Source organism: Sinocyclocheilus anshuiensis, unplaced genomic scaffold, assembly GCF_001515605.1.
Source record: "Sinocyclocheilus anshuiensis isolate Anshui unplaced genomic scaffold, SAMN03320099.WGS_v1.1 scaffold478, whole genome shotgun sequence".
In the NCBI taxonomy this organism is placed as follows: Eukaryota; Metazoa; Chordata; class Actinopteri; order Cypriniformes; family Cyprinidae; genus Sinocyclocheilus; species Sinocyclocheilus anshuiensis.
This window is the reverse complement of record NW_015542376.1, coordinates 1,728,986-1,748,194: the sequence shown is the minus strand read 5'-3', so window position 1 is coordinate 1,748,194 and position 19,209 is coordinate 1,728,986. Positions and strand designations below refer to the sequence as shown.

The following is a 19,209-nucleotide window of genomic DNA, read 5'->3' as shown; positions in this document are numbered from 1 at the left end:
CCAACAATTCACTAAAAATGTTTTTTTTATTGGTCTTATGAAGTATTCTAATTTGTTGATAGTGAATTGGTGGGTTTAGATAGTGAATTGGTGGGTTTTTGTTAAAAGTGAGCCAAAATCATCACAATTAAAAGAACCAAAGACTTAAACTACTTCAGTCTGTGTGCATTGAATTTATTTAATACACGAGTTTCACAATTTGAGTTGAATTACTGAAATAAATGAACTTTTCCATGGCATTCTAATTTATTGAGATGCACCTGTATATATATATACGTACATATAGTATAAAACTTATTTAATAATATTAATAAATTAATATAAATAATTTAAATAAATTAATACAAATAATTTTACTTTACTTTTTTTAAAATAAAAAATACAAAGTAATGAAACATTTATATAAATATATTTCATAAAATATGATGTTTATTTAGTAATAGTAGTAGTAGTAGTAGTAGTAGTAGTAATAATAATAATAATAATCTCTAATAATTCTCTCTCTCTCTCTCTCTCTCTCTCTCTCTGTCTCTCTCTATGCCAGCAGTCTGTTCTTTGAGTGTTGTACCCAGGCTACCTGGCTGTATCACTGCAATGCTCATCATGCATATTTTATAAGAGTTTTTACTACTGAGTGATGAGGTTGCTTTTCCTGTCAAATAGCCATCGGTAGTAGCTCACTCTGTTCTGCACAGCTGTCAGATTTGTAAGAGGTCTAAGTTAGTGTGCAAGCAAGAGGGAGAGGGCGTTTCATCAGTAGCACGCTTCAAAGGAAACCGAATACAGGAAGAGCCGTTCGTGTTTAGTATACTCTTTGAATTTCTAAACAGCACACCTGCATCACCTGAGGCCACTGTGACCTTGGATGATCTGTTCAAGTTTGAAATTTGTTTGAAACCTGTCATGCTTGCAATCTGTCTGTATGCGGACAGAGATTGCAGTTGTTTTAACCTTTCATGATCACGGTTGCTTCCATGCATGCATATGCAAAAAAAACCAAAAAACTTTTAAGTTCATCAAATTTTATTTATTTAAATTAATTTTCTGTATTATTCAGAAATAAAGGGAATCTTGCAATAAATAGTGCAAAAAGACAAAAGATATTGACATTTTCTATTAAATAATATTTAAGGACACACTCATTGGCATACTGGTGTATTGATATAGCCTCTAGAAAAAGTCACCAAATTAATGAATCTGAATTAATCTTTTTGGTGAACAAAATAAAAACAAAAAATGCTCAATCAAAAGATAATTTTTTTTAATTATTGTGAAAAAAATTGCGGGGAGGTGAGATCTTGCAATGAACAGTGCAATATGGACTTTAATTTACGCCTGCATACCATTGACAAAAGATATTGATGTTTTCTTTTAAATTGAAATGTTTGTATTTTAAATTAGGGCCGTTTCAGTCATGAATGACTGTGCTAACGAAATAATCTTTTGAGTAAATTAGCGGCTATGGCCAATGCATACTGGTGTATTGATAGAACATATGTACAGAACAAATTAGAACACATTTTTACCCCAGTTTACTTTCTGGACAAGTTTACTCTAGTTGAAAGTCAAAGCCAGTCTGCAGATTTGAGCTGACATTTAATAGAAAATTGTGTAGCGTATGATGGTCACAGACTCTGATTTTTTTAGCTGCAGATTATGATTCTATCCAGTTGGAGGATATCAATCTTTTTTGAACTTTCAAAGATATTTTGAACTGGTTTTAGAAAACATTGTTTTAATTTGTCACGCATCTCCTAGCAACAAGGTACGTGTTTCAGATTGAGTTTGTTGTGAAGAATCAACGACCAGTCCTGCTTTGAGCAGTATTGCACTTGTTACTTTCATAATGACCTTGTAGATGTGTTGAGAATCTCCACAAAACATGTAATTGAATCTGTAAGGTCTTGCAGTGCATTTGCTCCTCTTCTCCGTGTCATCCCTTTGTCTCGCTCTTCTCGCGCTTTTTTTCCTCTCAGGCACTTCACCCAAAACAACCACACTGATTGTGATCTTTATAAAAGAAAAGCAAGAGACCCAAAAATGAAGAGAAAGAGAAAAAGGGATGTAGCAAGCGAGAGTGAGTTGAAAGTAATAGACTGGAAGAATCGATTGCGGGGAGCTACAGCAGAAGACATTAGAGAGGAATCATGCTCGCCCGCACTCTTCCCCCTGGCTTCTTTTTGTTGTTTTCCTCTAGTTTGGAGACCTCTCTCTTTTCTGTCTTCCTCACTTTTCCCTTGTCTCTTTCACACTTCCTTTCTTTTCTTCATTTCCTAAAGTCGGTTTGCATCAGGGACCAATTAAACACAGCCGTACGTCTCTCAGGTCTGAGCCTCTGCTGCACACTACCTGTCCAAACTGAATCTATAATTTGACAGTGTGGACTCCAGTCTAATCTAGTCCCCCAATAAGCATCTTCACCAGTGCCCATTAATTCAGAACAACCTAATGATGCTTCTCACAGTCATACGATTTACTGAACACAATGAGTGCTACTGATTGTTTATTCCACCAGCAAACCATAAGATGCCTCCCCTGGTCATGACAAAAAGCATCAATTGAATCTATTAAAAGGTTTATTTATAGAGATGTTTAGAGAGATGTTCCAAGGAATGTGTGAACAGGATGTGGGTAGAGAACTGAGTAAAGATGATTGCTGAATTACCATGTTATGTCAACGCGTCTGCCATATTGGTCAAAACCTGCTTACAAACACATGCTAGAGAATTTACACATTTTGTTACATAAGTGTGTGTACTATGTATGTCATTATATAAAATATACATAACTAGTGGTCGACAGATATATTGCCAAGGCCGATATATTGGCCGATATTTGGCAATTTTCAAATATTGGCATCGGCCGATAAGTTTTTTCTGTTTGGCCGATGTGTTCGATGTGGGACTTTTATTTTGATTGTACTTTTATTTTATTTTGACGGCGCAGCGGACTTTTATTTTGACGGCACTGAGAACGGCAGTGCCTGAGCGCACACCGCTCACATTCTCCTTCGTTCAGAGCTGTCGTCGTTCAGTTCTGTCTAATATGGATAGAAGTCTATCTAATAATCAGATAGAACTGTTAAACAAAGGAATTAAAATGTATTCAAAAAAGTATTATAACGATTGCTTGAATATTATTAGTAATAGAAAGGCAAACATTATAATACTTTCTCATTTGCCATCAGCATTCAGCAAATACGCATTTATATCATTTAAATCTTTGAATGACTAATGAACATTTAATTTCACAAACCTTGCAGACTTAGTCGAATCTAGTTGAGATCTTGTGAAGTGTGCATTTGTATCCTGCATGATCGCGTGTTCTCTGCGTGACGGTCGGTCCGTGTAAATTGAATGCTGACAGGAGGAGAGTTCTGCTTGACTGGAGACGCGAGATTGACAAACTTTAAACTAGTGATTTCAAATTATGCATAAATTATAAATTTATGCATTTGTCCACTGTCATATTCATGTCATTTTCATTGCGTGCTGTATTTAAAATTAGTGTTACCTTGGCTTTATTTAAAAAAAAAAAGATTCCCAATGCACACAAACTTCCCAGAACACTGCGATCCCTGTTGGTTACAGTGTTTGCTTCCTTTTTAATTAGATTTTATTAAATATTTATTTATTTGTGAAAAATGCTTTGTCTTCTAAAGTATAAGTATGTTTATTTTACACAATTATTTTAATCCATTTCAAATGATTTCAAATTTCTTAAATATAAATTAAAATAAATAAAATTAAATCATCTTTATTTCGGCCATCGGCCACCCTGCTTTCCAAGATATCGGATGCCGATATCTGTCAAAAAACCCATATCGGTCGACCACTATACATAACCTGTATGTGGCATTTGTATGTATTCCATATGTATGATGATTCTAGCAGCCTATAGTGTTAATGAATCTGGGTTGTGAATGCAACGATAGCTGGTAGGAGGGACTGTTGTACTGTTGTGCTTTTCAACAAGGTCTTCAACCTTGGATTGCTCTAGTGGGATGTTCCTTGCAATTAGTGTACTGTAAGTCAGTTTAGATAAAGTGTGTCTGCTAAATGACAAGTAACTATGTTGTGAGCGAGTATTCATTATGTAACAGAGCCCCATATTTCGTTGCATCTTCTGGAACGTAGGTTGCAAAATGCTTATGGTGAGTAATGTTTTGGAAATTGACTTGACATACATGATCCAAGTCGGCGTAGACGAGTTTTGACAGCGCTGTAGCAGCCTGTCTTTGAACCTTCCCATAAAACTCATAACTTTATCTGTTTGTGCACCTCTTTGTCTATTTCCCAGGGGTTCTGCTGCATTTCACTCCATCATATGGCATTTTTGGAGAGAGATGCGCTTGTAAGAATGTCTGTGTGAAAACATATACACACGTATACACTGATATGAATACACAAATCCACCCACACATGTGCTTTCTCCATTCCTCTCCTCATTTGATCGCTGCAGATTTTAAATTGGTGTCAGTCTGCTCCCGCGCTCTCAGCTCCATTTAAGGAGAGAATGATGGGTAAGCGAGTAGAGTGTGTCTGTATGTGCGTGCCCTATCTGTCCTGCTCTTCTTCGCCTCTCTTAATTCCACATTACATTAATGGCATCTTTTTCTTGCTCAGTAGTGCAGGGCAATCCTGGGAAGAGAGGAGGCCAGCTAATGAAAAGGTAATGACATGCCGTCCACTGTCATAATGGCCAATTATCTCGCTTTCAGATTCCGGCAACACATAGAGTGCTGAGTTCCCACTGTCTGTCTCACCCTGTAGATACTTTAATGAGCACTTAACGTCCCTCTTTTTCTCATTTTTCTCATCATTCAAGTGTTTTATCTAGTATTGTCATAGCTGGATCTTTGGAGCGGTGTGTGTATGAGTGTGCGCGTACCTGTGTGCATGTGTACCTGCTTAAGGAGTTGTGGATGAGGTACACAGATTGCACTTGAGGTAAAGTATCATGTGCTTCATTTGAACACAAGATAGGTTAGAGCTCACTCTGACATTATTGCGAGTCATCAATCAGCCAGTCATTGAGCACGTTTACATGCACACCAGTAAGCTGATAACTCACAAATATCAGCTTATTAAAATAACCAGTTTTCCCCGTTTACATGCACATCAGTAACCTGACAACGCAAGTAAGCTGCGTTTATATGACTTTATTAATAAATCAGGTTATTTCCCTTTAGTGACGTCAAAATATAATAATTGTGTATCTGACTCCGAGTATTCCATATGTTGTCGGTTGTGATGTTAAATAAAGCTTGCAACATGTCAGCGCAAAACCTACAGCTCATATATTATCCTCCCATGCAGTTAATGCAGCGTTTTGACTGAATCTCTTCTACTTCTGCTGCACGAGATGAGAACACTTTTATCATTTTCGATGAGCAGTCGAGTCTGCTTTTGTGATATATTTCCTTATTTCTTTACTGCAAAACGTTGCATAGATGACCTTAAATCTGCACTAAGGATGCTTTCCTGTCACTTATCACACATGCGCACTTCAATAAGCTGACAGAAAGCGGGTTATTGCGTTTACATGCTGCACGAAATCGGGGTAAGAGGCAAAAAACTACCTGTGTCGACCGGTTTATGCTTACACCGTTTATGAGCTTACTCCGATAAAAGAAAACGGGTTACCGCGTTTACATGACCACATTGTCAGTCACGGAGATTTGAGGGGACATTAAAATTGGTTTATTACACGGTTCACTGGAATGCTTGATTCTGATTGGTTAATTGCTGCATCCTAATGTTCATGTCACCCATTGCAACGATGTACTTGTTTGCATATTTGAATGCAAATTTATGAATTTACTTTAAATGTATTGAAAAATGTAAATTTAATAATAAATATTTGTTATAAATATAAATTATATAATTATGAATAAAAATGATGTATTATTTTATTAAATAAAATATGTATTATTTTTTCCTATTTTTATGCTTCCTATTGAGTCTTATCGAGAAATATAATAAAATTATGTACATTTAAATTCAAAAAATTATTTAAGTATAAATACATTCATGTATTCTTTTCTATGCAGGAAGTAGTCATATATGATTATATTATATTATATTATATTATATTATATTATATTATATTATATTTAAGGCTGGTAAGCGATTACAATTTTTAATCTAATTAGTTACATGATGTGGCGATTAATTAATCAAATTAATTGCAAATTAATCGCACATCAAATTTGGCTGAGAAATTTCTCCCAAAAGATAATTTAAAGTCATTATTGTATAAAGCATCAAACAGACATTACAAAAAGTACCTTCAGCAAGAAATATTTTGTTTGGTAAAATTTATTACATACACTCTTTTGGACCATGAGGGTGAGTAAATGATGACACAATTGTCATTTTTGGGTGGGTGAACTATACCTTTAATTATTTATTTAATTATTTTTATTATTATTACTATGGAAATATGAAATTATTTATTTAATTAAATGATACTCTAAATAATAAACTAAAACTGCCAGTAGGTGGTAAATGACTTAATGATTAAGTAATTTCTATTAAGTCATTTATTCATTCATTTGATTTGTTCAAATGGCTGATTCATTCAGGAGTGAAGTAAATGGTTCTTTATGAATGGTCCATTGAATCTTTAGGCTTGTTCGACTTGAAGCGGATCATCACCATCAGACCGATCGGTGTATGACATCAAAGTATGTTGATGTCATACACTGATCGGTCTGTGCAGCGCCGCTTCAAATCCAACGCGCCTATGGCCATTGGCCAATGGTTCAACGCGCCAAATTATTCACACGGGCATTTTTGCCCCATATCTTGAATTTTAGGGACATTCTAACTATGTTCTCTAGTCTCACACAGTGAGTTGTTGCCCTGCCTCATATTTGTCATCAATCAGCAGTATGAAATGTCAGATGACCCACGTAGATCTGGGGCGAGGCAAGTGCGTTAAATGCGTTAATAATTTTAATGCATTATTTTTCACCGTAATTAATTAATCTAATTAACGCGTTAAATTACCAGCCCTAATTATATATTATATTACATTACATTACATTACATTTTATTTATGCATCTTATTGATCGTAGTGAAAATGACCTAAGAGGTCTTAAGTATTATTTTTACTGTAATGTTGCCGTGTTCGTCTTGTTGCTAGGTTGACTGATATGTACATTGTATTGGGATTTTTTTTTTTTTTTTAACAAGCTATTTAGGTAAATTATAAATAATTTCTGATCAAATATTTTACATCCATAAAGATGCCGAATGGCATTGGTTGTCACATGTTGTGGCATGGTGGTTTGCATTGGCTTGATTGTTATCACCTGCAAAATTTTTTATTTCTTTACAAGCAAGATATATTATGCGTTGGAACATAATGGAGTAAAACTAAAAGTTTCACAAAATAACATTAAAAAAAGAAAGACAAATACTTAAGAACAGAGTAAAAATACTTTGTTACTGTCTCCCATTGGGAGCTACACAAACCTCAGCAATAGCTTATCCTGCAGATATACACACAAGTAAATATTAGCATTTTCCCGAATACACGGCAGTTACGATGCCTCCAGGTTTGCACATTGCTGCTCATAAATTTAGATTCTGAGAAGTGAAAAACAGAGAGCAGACAAAGATTGCTGCTCTCAATCACACTGCATGTGTCTCCTTGAATGTATATGTATGTGTGTGTGACTTAAGGAGAATGAATGTTTACACAGGGCCCTGCTAGTAAACTGCTGTTTTTATGGCATTTTGCTCTCGGTGCAGGCGCAGTCAAACCTAGCCCTCCAGCTGCTGCTCTGTTATTACACTGCGGCGGCTGCCATCACATCTTCATAGACCCCAGCGTACAGCCGAGAATTGTAAACTGCTGTTTTTATGGCATTTTGCTCTCGGTGCAGGCGCAGTCAAACCTAGCCCTCCAGCTGCTGCTCTGTTATTACACTGCGGCGGCTGCCATCACATCTTCATAGACCCCAGCGCACAGCCGAGAATTCAGCTTAACCACATCAGGCCATTAAAACACACCTATAACTGACTAATAGTGGCCATTACAAGTATCCTTTGGATGGGTAAAATAATAGCATCTATAAATCAGCGCTTACTGTGACATTCCATGCTTGTGGGAAACAATCTAGGGAAAAAAGCTAAGAGAAAGAGAAAAGAATAATAATCACTGGCCTCTGTAAATATCAGGCACTTGCAATTTTGCCCATGTTTGATTACTTTACACATCATACTGCCTCCAGGCCTAATAATAATTAATCAGGTTGATTACAGAGTGGCGACTGTAGTGTCTGTGATCCCCTTGTGTGGCGGAAACAACGCATATGAATCCATCCTGACCACGCGGAGTCTTTGAGATCTCTCCAATTTTAAATGAAGCTTCCTCAGCTGCAGATAAGTCAATACTGCCCATTGCTCGTCTCATTCCGTGTCACGCCGATGCAATTTACAGAGTCAATTTAAATGTCAGAGGCACACAGCATGGCCAAAACCACTTCGGTAATGTCATTAGGATCGAGTGAGATGCCACAGTGTCTCTGTAGTATGGAAGGTGAGGGATGTGACCCTGCTCCAGGTGTCTGCTAAGGCTGCATTGCTTCGTTTCCCTTCGCCCAGCAGTTTTTTTTTTTTTTTAGCCTGGTAGAAGAAGTCAGGAAGTTGTCTGAGAAAAGTTTACCCAGGTACAAGTTAGATTGGGCTGGATGGCCTCTGACATAATGTGGAAAATTGTAAAGTGAACATGTTCCTGTAATTGCTTGTTGAGAAATGCCAGCAACTCTGGACTGACAGCAACAGTGCCAAACTAAGATAGTCTGGTTGTATCATTAGTGGCAGGATTGTCATCATGGCATTTGAATTAAAAATAGACCACAAAACACAGGAAATAGTACAGTAGAAATTTTCTGGAAGAACTTTCAGGTGTATCTAAAAACAAACTTTGATGCACCCCACCATACCTTGATTTACTCCACCACTTCTCATTCTCTCTTTTCATCTCCTCCCTCTGACTGTCTCTGTCTTTTCCCTCCATCCTTCCCCATCCTCTACTGGTAGCTCTGCATTAACCTCTCCATAGTGTTTCTAGAATGAGAGTGGGGAGCTAGGGAAGTACCATATCTCCCCAGGTTTCTGTGGTATTCTGCCCTGAATACTCAGCTCGTACACTCAGAGACGAAGCCCTCGTATGTTGAAGAGACCTTTGATCTTCAGGGGTCTCTCCCTAGGTAGATTGCTTGCCGTGTCAGACCCCTTGAAGTTTTGGAGGGGGGTATTATGAGAAGAAAGTCAAATATGAGATGGGACCAGAATGCTTTCCAGTTTAAGACTTTGCTCAAACTTACTCAATCCCTGTCCTCTCACAGTTTCTTCTTACATACTAAGCCAAGGATCTAGTAGCTAACTGGGTGCTCAGTAGTTGGCCTGTGTGGCCAATTCAGTTCAAATTCACACTCATGAATTGAAAAGGAGGCTCTTGCCTTTAGAATGACATTGAGCAATAACAAACTTCAGTACCCTGTGACTACTCCTCTACCCCCGTAGATCATCCATCACTTAGTATTCGCCATCCACTTGCCTTCATCCTTAATGAACCTCTTTTGTTCTGCGAGAGGTTTTAGGTTTGTTCAGCCCTTCATTGTTTGGAGTTGTAGTTTCCAAAACAGACCTATTTAAATGTAATGGGGAAAGAAGCTGTTAGCTGTTCCTCACGATATATACTGATGAAACAGTAATTAGTTAGGGTCTGATTAAAGCCTGATTAGTGCCGTAGGGGTGGTGAGTAGCTCTTGTGTTGGGGGCTTTAAGGTCTTTGGGTGAGGCCTTTGGTAATTCATGCTGTCTTTGTAGTGTAATACTTTAATCTGTGGCAGCTTGTTTCTTGCTCTCATCAGGGTGTGTTTTGGCCTGTTGTGCTCACAGATCGCACAGGCTGCCGACAAGCTGTACATCATTCATATTTCTTACATGTCAGAGTGGTTATATCCACAGCCCCTGGGTGAAGAACATGCCACAGCAACAGGACCATTAGGTTATTGGTTTGAAGCCTTTAGTTGGCTGGCTTAGCGTTATAAATATTTAAAAGGAAAAAGAGGCAGAGAATGAAATGAATGCAGTGTCAGAAATGTAGATAGATAGATTTGATGTTTCAAATCCCATTTGACTTTTTGGTCCATAGGCTATCCTTAACAGAGCCAAGAAGGTATAGAGGGCATTGACTTGCTTGAAAATTTACTTTGTTGACTTTGACTATGTCCACCTTTGATAAATCTGGACAAGCCACGTGAGGTTTGTTCCTACATTGTATTTCCAAGACCTTTATCCAAAGGTTAGTTTAACACCATATTATACCTCAGGCTGTAGTTCTCAAAAGCTGGCCTCAAGCATCTTGGGGAGATCTTTAAGTTCTTAGGATATTTTAGCTCACATCTGGCCAGAGTCTATTATACTACTTTTTCCATCTCCAAATGCACCTTTCCGTTCTTTCATTTATTATTGATTGGAGTGACTAGTTTACTAGCATATCTGTTTCATACAATACAGCTTGTTAAGACAGTTCAGCTAAAAGACCGATAAATGTCTTGAAAATAGCAGTTGATGGCTGGGTATGAGGTTACAGCTTGTCATCTGTAACACTGATCAGTAATTGTTTTCTAACCTCCGAAATGTTCTGGGAAAGTTACTAGAGAACAGTTATTTAATGTTCTGTTTAAGTTCTTTATATCACATAAAAACCTCCATTCAACAATTATGGAACTATAGTTTATTGTTTAAAAAATAAAACCTAAAAAGAATGTTTTTGAATTTGTTCCCCAAAACAAATGAGAACCGTACAGTAGCATAAAGGGAATGTGCTGTATTTGCATGCAGCAGCATGGCTGTCCTAGCATATGTGCTAATGTTGCACAACAACTCCAACCTTCAAGTAAGCTTGGCTGATTATGACGTTTGGCTACACTTCCTCTACACCAATCCCAAATTTCCATTCCCTGATCTCATGAAGAGTCTTTTTTTGCGGCAATTCTCCTTGCTCACTGTTTGGTTTTAAGGAGGAAAGTGACGAACATGCTGTTTGACGGCTCAGTTTTGTAACCTTTAAGAATGGTCTAAGAATAAATGTCCCGATAAACACTTTGTGATGGCTCACTGCTTGTTTTACCTTGAAATCCAGAGAGCCCTGCAGCATAGAAAAGTCAGCATCCTTCCATTTGGTGCTAATTACCAAGCTCATTGGCAGACAGGGGTCTCTGTCTCTCTGAACTCTTCAAGATCAGGGGATCCGACTGTGATGCTGTGTGTTGGGTCTACCATGTTGTCTTTGTTCATGGCTTGTTTGAACACAGCAAGTGAATGTGCCCTAATAGGGAAATTGTTATATTCAATTTTTAGCTGTTTCCTAGCTTCCACTGCTCCCTCTTTCCAAAATTCTGCCCTCCAAAGACTTGTCAGCAATTTTCGGGTGCACTCTTAGTAATGTTGTGGGAAGGTTTGCTTATGGTTATAAAAAACAAAAACCTAAAAATAGCCATTATTTAACATTCAGTTTAAGTTATTTTTAGGTTGTCAAAAAAACAAAAACAAAACAAAACAAAAAACAATGCTGTCATGCAGTGTTTTGGGAATGTTTGTTTATGGTTAATCTAAATATCTAAATATCAAAATTATTTTCCTTAAACATTTCCCTAACATTGATGTATGCCTGGAACTCTGTAGCTTATGTGCTAATTGCTAACTATTAACCTTCAAGTAAGTTGTACATTTGTAAGTATACTGAACATGTCTGTGTATCTGTTTTATTTGAAAACTCTTCCCACAAAAACTCTTGCTGATAGATTATCATAAGAGCTGCATCACTCTTTCTCCATCAAACACACTGTGTCATTCTTGTGGTCAATCCCTGAACCACCATATTGATTTTCATCAGCTGTTTGGCCCTCCAGTGTCAGGTACAGAGCTGAGATGTTGTTATTTTTATGTGGAGATCGATGGTCTCTCATCATACACAAGCTTCTATTTATTTTGCTACTTTAATCTGTCTATTTGGCCTCATACAGGCACGGTCCTGGCTACAGAATATGGAATGAAATGTGTTTTTGGTTTTATTTTTCTTGTCGATTCCCTTCTCTGCTCCCCCTCATTACAGGTCCACTCATATGTGCCAAGATTGGAATGCATTGTAATGAATCTGGCCTGATGTTTCACTGCCCATTAGTGTAGACATGGGAGACGGCTTATCTTACTGTCCACGTAGGCTCTGGTTGGAAGAGATTGGTGTAATGGTGAACTATTGAAACATTTATGGTTTTTGTGCTAGCAGATGTAGACTGATATTTGATATAAATTTGTATTTTTATTTATTTATCTTTTTTGGCATTAATTGCTTGTGCGCGAGCTTATCTACAGCCAATTATTGTGCCAAGACTGGAGGAAGATGAGGAGGAGGGATATGAAAGCAACATCACATATGAGTGTTGGGTGGAGGTCATGAAGGTTAAAGCCAAAATGTCAGTGCGTGATCTACTCTTGGTGTTTATCGCACATCTCTCCTGAGGACGTCCCACCACGTGCCTCCCCAGACCTCCACCCTCAGCACACCCACCAGCTCTTTTTTCTCACATCATCCTTCCATTTCACTCTTCGTCTTTCGTTTGGATAAGGAACAAGCATCGCCCGGAGGCCTGCGTCTCTTTCTGACTTTCACTTCCTTGGTTCGGTACCTCTCCATTCGTCTCTCTCTCTTGTGCACATGTGCTTTCTCTTTTGTTTCCCTGCAGGTTTCTCTTCCTCTCCTTCATTCTTCTCCGCCTGCACATGGGCCAGAGAGCAGCTTTGTTTATTTCTCTTACCCACGTCCACCAACCAGCAGCCAATTCTGTCTGTTCCGAAGTCACCAGGATCAGAGAAGGTGGGATGAAAGGAAGGAAGTAAGGAAAGAAGGTAGATAGATAGAAAGAAAAAAAAACAGGAGGGAAGGAATAATTATATTTTTTCCTGCAAATATTTGATAAATTTTGAATATATATAATGTTCCTGTTGGATCAGTTAGCCTCGCCCACTGTAAAATTTCATTGGTTCCAAAATTTCCCCTCCATATAACTGTATTTTACCGGTCAAATATGTTCTAATTGGCCATTATTGTGTTGTATCGGACCGCTGTTTCTCATTCAGTGTGGACAGAGAAGTAGAAAACTCATATATGTATATGTGTTTGTCCATATCTGTGTAAATGTGAAGGTACATGTTAGAAGCCAAGAACTGCTGTCTAATTTCAAGCATTTTATCTGACACCCAAAGGAAATTAAACACTGAGACTCAACTGGCTCACAAGCTTGATTCATATATATTTTTCTGCTTTCATTTTAGTCTGTCAAATCTGTGAATACTCATTCAAATTTTTGTTCATTAATATTCTGCATCTACTTTTGCTCTCCTGACATTTTAAATAGTGCTGGTTGAAAAATTTATCAATTATGTTTTTTTTGTCATGAAGCCAAAGAACAAAGAAGTCTGAACAGAAGAAAAAGTAAATGAAAAAAATTATTATTTTTTTGTACAGTGTAGAATTTCCACCATATGAAACAGAATCGCAGAAATAAAATTTCCAAACAGGTCTTCCCTCATCTGCCTTTGTTCAAATATTGACAGCTCCATAGGGCCACAGTGTTTACAGCTTTTGGGAAAGTCAGCCTACAAATGGCTTACTTGCAGCTGTCTCTGCACAAAAAGCCATAAAAAGTTTTCAACATTGAAAAAGTGACACGTATCACCTTAAAACATTCCCTGATCTTACTGAACCAAGTTTGTTAGGACTCAGGAGATCATGAAAATCTGCTTCTGTCTTTTCGGTCTTTTTAAGGTTTTTCTTAACATGAAAGCTCTGCACTTTTTGTTACATTCATAACTCCACTGCTACATTTTAGCCTGATGCTCAGCAACTTTACTCTCTACTTTGTCTAGCTCATATTCCCTGTCTGCGCTGTTTTTACTCAGCCAATCACTGTCTGCTGGAAGCATTTCAGCTTATAATGACAAGAAGCAGAGGAATCGAAAACAATTATTGAAAGAAGAACAGCAACAAGGGCTGCTGCCGGCAACGGAGGCTAAAACTGATGCTGCTATATAGTATCATCTGTTCCGTAACTGAGCGATCTAACTGCATTAGAGAAACCGCAGATTACCACAATCAGGGTTGTGATTATAGCAGAATGGCCATGTTTATGTGGTGATTGTGATCGGGGTGCATGATGATGAGATTTACCAAGGAATTGGACATACATTTTATGCAATCAAACCACATCAAACCAACAAGCAATGCAAGCGATGTGTCAGTGCTGCTCAATGTATGCCTGTCATGGTCAGCTCCTGCCAACTGAGGATGCCATTGATGACTGAGGATGCCATTATCTGACTGTCTGAAGGGTTTTCAAAGGGAATTGTCTGTAATATATTCTATTTATTTATTTCTCTGAATTTCATCAGCTATTACTCTGGTCTTCAGTTATGATCAAAGTTGAAAACAGTTTTGCCACTTAATATTTTGATACTGTGATATAATTAAAGCTGTAAATGGTGTAGGTGCGCTGGTAAAGGTGGTCATTCAAGCTTGTATTGCATTGGTGGTATGCAAATTCCTTATTATGATGTTACCTATGGGAGAGGGGGTGTGATTAACTGTGGTATTTTTTTAAATTACCAAATGAATATATTTAAATTAGAAAATGCAAAACAGGAGGATTTTCACTAGTTCTCTCACATTATTTGACACCACTGTATTTTCAAAAGAATCAGTTCCCATTACTCTGACACTTTTTTTTTATTAAAGTGAAGGTAAGCCTTTCTCATTTATTCCTTAAACTGACAGTTTTCCTCTGCTCTCACTTGCTTTTTTCACACCTTCTCAGATATGCTTACCTCTCTTTCTCTCACTTTTTCTTTTGTACACATACATCCTTCACTCATGACTAGTTCTCTTTTGATGGTTTGTTGGACTGATTTCTTGTTTCTTCTCTTTGATTAATCACAGTTCTATCTTTTCACTCTCTGTCAGACTATTTGTTGTACATGTAAAGTTTGCTTTGTCATTCTGTTTTCATCACAATTTTCTTAGTTTGTCATCTCAGAGCATATGTGCTAAGGATCTGAATGGCTCTGTGACTCACTTGTTCAACAAAGACGCTGAAAAATTTTACTCTCAGGCTTCCTCCATCCAGTCTGGGAAATATGAAAATATTTTTTGCAACTGTCCCTTTAGCACAGACCTGCTCTGAGTCAAAGAGTGGTGAATCATTTGTGAAGTAATGTTTGCACATGTTATAGGCTATTCTCTGAGGACACCATCAGGCAGAAAACATGGAGACATATGCACGCCTGAGTCTTCACCAGCAGTGAGCATGTCCTTAAATCCTTTGCAGATTTATTTACATACTTTCTTATTCTTAGCCATTACAAACTTAGACCATTACAAACCAGAATCATTTACAGAAAACTAGAAATCGGTATCCTATTCTAACCTGTTTAACCCTGTGCTATTCAATTATTTATTGTTATATAACAATTAAGTTGATTCATGCCTGTCAGACTCTGTTCCATGTTTTGTCTGTGTCTTGCTCCCCAGGTGTTCCTTTCCCATGTTTAATTTGTCCCAGGTGTTCCCCATGATGGTTTATTGCTCCCAGGTGTGTCTCGTCATCCCCTCCTCCTGTGTGTGTATAAAATGTGTTCCCAGTCCCAAGTTCTCTGTCCGCTGTTGTACGTCTTCCTGTGAACGTCTTCCTGTGTTCGTCTCCCTTGGTTCCTTGGTGCAAATAAAGTCATGTCAACATATTCTCCAGCGTCTCCTCGTCCCTTGTGTGTGTGTGCAATGTGACAGAGCCATGCCAGAATCACTGTAATTATAAGATTCTGACTTGTGTTCACATCCTCATGGAACTCATAAACATGTAAAGCTCTGATTTGTATCACCTGACCGTTGCAACGCCATGCGGAAAAGCTCAAAATAGCGGCGGCTTCAGCAGAAAAATGTTTAGCAATTACTAAAATTGACTGTTGTTAATATTTTACTAATCCAAGATTAATATGAAAATAAACAAGACGGTTTAAACAAGGCGGTTTAATTTATCTAGCACAGATATAACAAATGTTGAGTGTCCTGCTAGATAAACTTTTACAAGTTTTTAATAAAGCATTTGCATAAGAACCATTACTTGTTATAGCGTGGTTTTGTCTAATGATTATTCAAATTACACAGATTAATTTCGGTTGTAATAGTGTTGCCATAGAAATGGATAATTCCGAAAGCTCCGAGTTGAATGTCTGTCTTGTCATCTAGTAATAGAGATAATTACAAGACAGCATGAACACACCTTCCAGTCCTTACATTTGAATGGATGAGAGTTTTGATAAACAGCCCAACAGTACCAGGACAACTTTCTTTTGTCTGGAATGCCATGAACACCGCATTTTACACTTTTACAAAAACTTGTAAAAGTTTATCTAGCAGGACACTCAACATTTGTTATATCTGTGCTAGATAAATTAAACCGCCTTGTTTAAACCGTCTTGTTTATTTTCATATTAATCTTGGATTAGTAAAATATTAACAACAGTCAATTTTAGTAATTGCTAAACATTTTTCTGCTGAAGCCACCGCTATTTTGAGCTTTTCCGCATGGCGTTGCAGCGGTCAGGTGATACAAATCATGCAGAGAGATGCATAGTATATAAGCAGTGCGGAGTGGAATTTAAGAATTTTTGGATATTTTATTTTATTTTATTTATTATTTTTTTTGACTGGAGAGTGAAGTGAGTTTTTTTGAAAGTAGGGGTAGGATATAAAACCTGGAATGGAGCTGAATGCATAGAGAAGGGAAAGAAAATTGCTATTCCTTGGTGACAGAAAAAAAGCATGCTTCTTTTACTGCTTCTTTTGGGACTGTTTTGACAGAGTAAAAATCTCTAAACTAACTGACTAAATACAGTCTAAAACATAAGTTACTTGATTTTAACTTTATGTTGTGAGTGTGATATTGCTTACTGTAAGTCATGGCACTTTTCACAATAAAAATTGTAGCCAAAGAGCTTTACCAAGAATAGTGCATCAAAATACCCACACTGGCAATAAAAATTATTTTTAGATAAGATGTAGAAACAACCTTGAAGTGGACCAAGAAATTATGTAGCTCACCTTATTATATCTTTCTGTTTTCAATAATCTCAGTTAGACTCAGTTGTTATCTCCATATGTGACCCTGGACCACAAAACCAGTCTTAAGTCGCTTGGGTATATTTTTAGCAATAGCCAAAAAAAAAAACATTGTATGGGTCAAAATTATCGATTTTTCTTTTATGCCAAAAATCATTAGGATATTAAGTAAATAAGAATTCAATGTTCCATGAAGATATTTTGTAAATTTCCTACCGTAACGATTTTTCTTTTATGCCAAAAATCATTAGGATATTAAGTAAATAACATGTTCCATGAAGATATTTTGTAAATTTACTACCGTAAATATATCAAAACTTAATTTTTGATTAGTAATATTCATTGCTAAGAACTTAATTTGGAGAACTTTGAAAGGCGATTTTCTCAGTATTTTGATTTTTTTGCACCCTCAGATTCCAGATTTTAGTTGTATCTCGGCCAAATATTGTCCAATCCTAACAAACTTTACATCAATGGAAAGCTTATTTATTTCATATGTGTCCTTACACCCGCCTCAGTGTTCTTTGTGAGGAAGACATTATTGAACCTTATTGATCCTGATGGATCAGCTTTGATGGATGCAGGCCTTTCATAATAGCCATGGTGGTCTCTAACCACAGGTGGAGTAAGGCCTCAGTAGATAAGGTTGTGATTGCTATTGTAATCTTTACGAATGTGCATGTGCTGTGGAACAAATACTTGGAAGTGTGATCAATCTTGAGAATACAATAATTGTTTAATTTTATTACGTATCAGAAAACACATTGATTTATCTGTTGAGTATGTGAGCAGTTAAAATATACATCCTTAGTATTTTGAAATCAGTGTTGATCATATTAAAGGGACAGTTCACCTTCAGTTGCTGGTCCCAGCAACTGAAGGTGAACTATCCCTTTAACTGGGAGTTAATCAGTGTTTGAAAACCCCTTCCTAGATTTGCATAGGAGAGCTTAGATTTGTAGTGTACTGGAGATTTGTTTCAAACAGGAAGTTTTGATGAAACAAAATGGACTTGTATTCACTGACTGCACTTTTTAATTAAGTCACTGGCATTAAATAAGCGTTCCGAGGTCCAGAGAATTAAACAATGAGCCGTGTTGAAGCAGTATACAGTTTCCAGCTGGTGTTGCTCCAGGTTTACCTGTAATCTCTATAAAAAGAGCTATGTTTGGAAAACTTCACAATGATTTAATGGCTTATTTTATAGTAAATAGGACTCACATGCTCATCCAGGCTCAGCAATGCAGCCTTTCCAATTTTCCAGATCTAAAGTAACTTAAGGCGATACATTTACTTACGCAGATGAAAGATTTTTATCCATTGATCACTGCTTTTCATCTTTGTTTGCAAAGCAAAATCAATAACCCACTCTCCTTGGATCATTATTACATCATTATCACTCTGGAGTTAATTTTTACCTCCAAAAAAACCCTCAAAATATCTTCCAGGCATTGCTTGCATTTAATTGTATGTCAAGTCTTTTGAACTTCAATGTGCCTTTGGGGGTCTCTCAGACATAAATCATATCGCACGGAAAGTCGACTTAAGGTGGGTCTATGAATCACAGTTTCGAGAGGATAGCTTCTGGCCCTCAGGGAAGCCAAACTTTTAAAAGTGCATTTAACTTTAGAGGACTTTCCCGAGGCATGGTTCCATGTTTGCCATCTGTTAAAGCATCAGAACAGGACAGTATTGTTTATTGATTGAGCCGTCTAATTGTTAGCAGTATCTAAATGAGGTGCGAGCGGGCATGTGCGCCTGTACGTGTCTTTCTCTCGTTGTCTCTCCTGGGTTTAGTCTGTCTGAGTTGACACGTCTACATATGACAGCGCAAAACTCAAGAGACTTCACTGTTCAATTATTGATTCATATTTTGTCCCTTTTCTTCCACTTCCACTTGTTCTGTCTTTCTGGTGTTTTTCTTGTCTCCTTTGCTACCAGGATAAAAAAATAATAATAAAAGGACTCTGAACCATTTTGTCCTTTTCAAATGATATCCCCCCCCCCCACCC

At 37.3% G+C, this 19,209-nt stretch overlaps 1 protein-coding gene across 1 annotated transcript in view; it reads left to right on the top strand.

The window, feature by feature from the left end:
• LOC107692300 (netrin receptor UNC5D-like) overlaps positions 1 to 19,209 on the top strand; it is a 231,266-nt gene that overhangs the window by 19,178 nt on the left and 192,879 nt on the right. The gene's annotated exons all lie outside the window — the stretch shown is intronic.